The sequence below is a fragment of the Mesocricetus auratus genome, unplaced genomic scaffold (genome assembly GCF_017639785.1).
Source record: "Mesocricetus auratus isolate SY011 unplaced genomic scaffold, BCM_Maur_2.0 Super-Scaffold_100007, whole genome shotgun sequence".
In the NCBI taxonomy this organism is placed as follows: domain Eukaryota; kingdom Metazoa; phylum Chordata; class Mammalia; order Rodentia; family Cricetidae; genus Mesocricetus; species Mesocricetus auratus.
In genome coordinates this window covers 88,518,455-88,524,625 of record NW_024429191.1, presented here as the reverse complement: position 1 = coordinate 88,524,625, position 6,171 = coordinate 88,518,455, and positions in this window count along the sequence as shown.

Below are 6,171 nucleotides of genomic sequence, written 5' to 3'. Positions count from 1 at the left end.
CTTTGCACATGTATTTACAAATATATTTAAATGACCTAAAAAGACCATGACCCCAGCTATGGAAATGAGGGAGGCTGACTCTGCAAACTTTGCTTCAAGAAGTTCTTATTCCTGGATTCCTTTTCAATCATTGAGTTGGAGTTGTTTTCATTTCAGTCAAAGGATTTAAAAGAGTATTGGGCACATTTCCAATTTTCCCCACAAGATGCAGGGTATTCCATTGCCATTAATTGCAATATGCTTTCTGTATTTCTTTTTCAAAAGAAGTGTTGGGTTTAGAAATGTATAGGTTCACCCACCAAAGACAGGGCTCTGGCTACCACTTGGATTGCAGAGTATTTTTGGAAAGAAATCCTGGAAGGATGAATGGAAAAAAGATAATCTAACTGTAAGAGCTACCATTGCAAAGCAAGCCACAGGCAAGATTGATTTCAAAATCCCATCTCAAGTCTATAAACTTTGAAAAATGTTGATTCTCTTTTATCTAGTAAAGCGTCAATCACTCCTAAGGCATCATAATTTGTGTGTGTGTGTGTGTGTGTGTGTGTGCGCATGTGTGCATGTGCGTGCATGCATATGTGCCTTGCTGTCCATAATGAGGTTAGAAGTCAACTTGCAGTAAGTGGTCCTCTCTTTTTTTCCATGTGGATCTGGGGAATAGTATGAAGTTGCCTTTACCAGCTGAGTCATCTTAGCAGCTCAAGACAACAAAATTCAACACTCTCCTCTCTATTAAAAACATTTTTACTATTACGTGAAATAAACTGTGTAAAATAGTACCACATTATCTTGTAGAGGCTAAAAGCATGACTTTAATGTTGGGAGTGAATGCTACAGTACTTGCCCTGCATGCACAAGGCCCTAGGCTAGGCTCTATGCTAATTTTTCACAAAATGAAATAATACCTTGCCTGGAACTGAAACAGTCTATGTGGGTTTGTCCACCTTAATAGTCACCATTTTCTTAGGTTGTTTCTATAAATGTGTGATAAATGTCAATTTTGTCAGCTTTCTGGTGATACATGCTTTTGAAACATTGGTGGAGGGACAAGAGAGGAGGGGTGGGAGTGGGAACTGGGATTGATATGTGAAGCAAGCATGCTTCTAATTTAAATAAAAACAAACAAGCAAATAAATAAATAAACATGAAGTTCTTTGAATGGTTGCAACTTGAGACAGGTAGACTTTTAGGCAGTGGGTATGTAGAGTTGGCAAGGTGCTTGGTTAACATACTATTGGGTTATATCCTCAGCTCTAGATATAGTGAGTGTGGAAACACACACTTGTGTGCCCCAGTACTGGAGTAGTGGAGTAGGAGGATCAGAATTTAACTGCAATGTCTGTGAACTGTAAGGCTAGTCTAGTCTACTTGAAACTCTGTCTTGGGAAAACAAAACAAAGCAGATGCAGATTCTCACAGATGAGTTCCAACAAACATCAGTAATAATCTCAGAAGCTTCAATTTAGACAGAAATGTCATTTCAACATTATCACATAATGCTTTCAATCATGTCTAAAATATTAAATGCATAACAATAACAAATGCACATATATGGGAAAAGGTTGCGAACACTCATGTCATTCATTTTATTGTGTCCCATCCACCATGGCGTCTCTTGGGTGTGTGACTTTCCATCAGTGTTTGGTTGCCTTAGTAGAGGCTACAATCTCAGAGATAAATGACCTGTCTTCTCCCAGCATCTAAGAATCACCAATGGCTTTTTGTTTAGGGGTGAGATTGAAAGGACACTGGTCCACTTGAGCTTGTGACTCTGGCAGGCCTTGGTCTGCTCCCAAAGTCCCTCTACTTCTTATAAACTGTTAGATTTACTTCCTAAAGCTAGCCCCCAAGGTCTATTCCCTTGTTTGGCCAATTCTTCCTCCTGAGACTGACTGCCAAGGTCTAGATTTCAAAATAATGAAGTCCAGCAATCAAAATCCCCTTTGAATTGCATAATTAAGCTGTACCATCAGTATTAAACAATCTATCCTAATATGGGGTTTCCATTTTACTTTTGTAAGCCACCATTTGCATATGGGACATGTCTGTCTCCTCTCTATCCAGACACAGTTGGTTGCATTCTCACCCAGGATAAACTGTCTCCTTTCCCCTGCTCCCTTCCTTTTCTCCCTCATCCTCATGTCTTTGTCTCTCATTCCCTGTCGTCAGTCCCTCTGGAACAAATAAATCTCCTTTGTGCTGTGAACTTGGTCTTGGAAGTCCTGAGAAGATGGTTTTCCTTTCAGCGAGCTCATGCTCAACTTTTCTTTCCATGCTGGGATTGCTCTGCTTTGCACAGGTCTTGTAGAGGGTGTAACAAATCCTGTGAGTTAATACATGCAGCCACTCCACTGTGTGAAAAAGACAGGGTTTCCTTGTAGTCATCCACCACCTCTGACTCATACTTTTTCTGCTCCTTTTTCTGCAGTGAACCTTTGGTGGTATAATAAGCTTGTTTCACTTCATGCTGGATACTCGGCAGTCTCATATTCTGTGCACCTTGGCTAACTATGTCACTGAGTCGATAATCACCTTGGATGTTCCTGGTATTGAGATGATGATTATAAAGACAGATCATTTGCTTAAGCTATTAATCTGTTTTTCTTCCATACACCTTAATTTACTAGGTGTTTCTGAGCTAGTAAAACCTTAACCCATACTACTTAATTTAACTTGTTTAAATTGCTTTCAGAGTAATAACCAATAACATGAGAAAAATATGCCCTAAGAAGACAGATATGGAAGCAAAGCCTAGATTTTTCTTTCAACAACTGTATAAACTCTCTGGACCAGAGTTTGCTTTTATATCCAATTAGGTATTGAGAATCACCTCACCTGCCATTCCTCAGGGATTTAAATAGGATCATAGGTCCTTAGGAAACACTGATTCAATTTTAGTTAGAATTTCAATATGTTTAATTATAATAATTTATCAATTGGGTAGAATCCCTTGTTGTCTGTGGTATAGTATACTGTGGTAGGGCTTGTAAATGAGTTGAGCCATGAGCTTGTTAAACAGTCATCCCGTGTGTGTGTGTGTGTGTGTGTGTGTGTGTGTGTGTGTGTGTGTGTGTGTGTGTGTGCTTCTTCCTGAGACCTGTGGAGAAACTTGCTTGTACAATAGTAATACCCACCATGGATGGAATTCTCCATTCTCCTCTTCCCCAGAAAAAAAAACAACCAAACTGTTGCTACAGCTAACAATTTGTAGGGGAAGGAAAAAGCACAGAGCTTTCCAAGAGATATTTTTTCCCAGTGGGATTCCTTTTTATTATTTTCAAAATGAATCAAAGGTTCTGAAGTATCTTGGTAAAATTGTTTTGTTTAGGAATATTTAACCCATTTATGCATTAGGCAGTTTTGGTATTTGTTGAGACATAATGAAAAAATGATGTGTATTGTTCCCATGTTATAAAGTAGAAAAAGTGAAAAGAGAATTTGTTTTCACTTAAAATGACAGGTTCATAAGAAAATTTGGAAAAGGAGAACTAAATATATATAAAGGTTATGTGATTTGGCACATATTATAGCATTAAATAATTTATATGATTCTTGATGAACGAAATCATTTCAATATGCTTAATAACATTGTCTTAAAACAACACAAAGAAATATCAACTTATCTCAGATTAATAATAATATGATATTTGGTATCAAGTGTCACTGCCATTAAATGTAATTGGTGTGTCTGTAAACAAACTCAATAAGAATGAACTACTGCTGGCATTTCCCTTACTAGTTCATGTCTCACTATGATTTTCATATAGTCACACACATTATTGCCTAGAGTAACTCATCTGAATCTATGGTAGTCTTCGTGAAAATTTTAGAACTGATGCACCCTACAAAATCCCCAAACTGAAGCCTTACATTTGGAGAAGATTACAAACCGCCTGATCATATTCAGACTGCCTGGGATTCTTTCCTTGCACGTCAATCCGGTGATTTTAGCAGATGAGTGGAAATATTCTCTGAAAACCATGTTTCCACATTTTAAACAAATCGTTTCACCTGTTCGTTTGGCAGAAAAAGATATCTTCCCTCCAGCTTCATTAGAGAATAACTAACACACAGGATATATATGTGTGTGCATGTGCTTGTGGACGTATATGCATCTGTGTGTCTATACATGTGGCGAATTTTCCCACAAAGTTACTTATGTACCCATTCCATCATACTGACAGCTTTTTGTGGAGAATACTTGATATGTAATCTCCTAATGACTTGATACCCTATAGTAAGCCTGCTGTATGTAAGTCTCCAGATTGATTTCCTACAACTGAGAAAACTGAGGATTTGTTCTCTTTGACTCACATGCCTGCTTTTCCCCAAACATCAACTTCTGGAAACAGCATACATCTATTCTAGTTCAGCTATTATATGCTCTTCATATGAATAAATCATTCAGTACTTGACTTTATGTGCCAAATTTAACTCAACTAAGCTTTCAGTCATTCATAAATGTCAGGATTCTATTTTTTTAATAATTTCTCCATTTTCCTCACTCCACTTTCTCTCGTGTACCCTTTTATTTTCAAATTAGTGACCTCTATTTCATTCTTGTAATTGGAAACAAGCATGCTTCACATGTCAATCTCAGCTTTCTCTCCCTCCCCACCCCCCCCATCCCCACTCCATTCCCCAGAGGGGGTGAGGCCCTCCATGGGTGACCTCCAGAGTCTGTCATTTCGTACAGGGCAGGGCCTAGGCCCTCCCACAAGAGTCCAGGCTGAGAGAGCATCCCTCATCGGGTGATGGGCACCCAAATCCATTTGTATGCCAGGAATAAATGCTGATGTACTACCCAAGGCCCCATAGATTTCCTAGGTCTCCTCATTGACACCCAAGAAGAAACCATCCTGAGTGAGGTAACCCAGTCACAAAAAAGACAAGCAGGGTATGTACTCACTCATATATGGATTTTAGACCTCTATTTCTTTAACATTTACACGCACACACACACACACACACACACACACACAGAGGAACCTGTTCAGTCCACATAATATCAGTGCTGACCATTTGATATTGAATAACCATTTGGGAGATTTTTTCCAGGGGAAGATTATGTCTTTTGCTTTTAAAACTGAATACTATTTGCTTCTTTGACAACTTTACGCATTTACTTTTTCTATGTATCTATTGGGCACATTGACATTGGTATTGTGTATACACATTTGTGCTTAATGGCACACTGAATGCATGTGGAACTTAATATGATGATTGTTTTTCATCTGCTGACTTCTGGAAGTGGGATTGCTAGATGTATCACACACACATACACTTGAAAATAGATTCTTTTCCCATTCAATATATCCCAACCACAGTTTCCTTCCCTCTTCTCCTCCTGTCTTCCCCTCCTCTCCCCCTCTAGCTCAACTACTCTGTCTCCTCTTCAGAAAAGAGCAGTCCTCCAATGATGACAGCCAAATGGGACAAAGCAAGATACAATAACACAAGGTAAGCCCTCAAATATTGAGGGTGAACCAAAATCAGGTATAGATATATAACAGAAGTAGTAAATTAAAAACCAAGTGAGGAGAAGCTGGTGGGAGAAAGGGTTAAAGCTAAATGTCCTGTGTATTAGGTGAATCTGATATTTACAAGTCAGAAATGAACCTGAAGCTACACATTTCAGGGTACAAAAGGGAGCATTAACTTAGCTAAAATTTCAGGTGTAAAGTGTGATAGGGCACAATACATATATTTAAAGACTATTTTATATAGTATTTATCATAAAATTGATTATTTTATGCTTCATTTATTTATGATTATGTTATATATTTATTAATACATATTATTTATTAATGACATTATTTCAAGTATTACCAATTATATATTATATAATATATTATTAATATATATTACTACATTTTGACATATATCTGCTATTAATTCATTATGTATTTTGTTAATTAATTATATACTTATAGTACATATAAAAATAAATTATTTATTATATAAAATAGTTATTTGTATTGCAGATTATGTTATATGGTATTTTATTTGTTATTTTTTTAGTATTGATTATTAAAGAATCAAGAGAACTCTGTACACTGCACTATATACAGTTGTGTAACCATAAAAACAATGCCCTCCCAACATATCAGAAAAATAAGACAAATTTAATAACACAATCACAGTAAGGACTAAGCAAAATATAATATAACA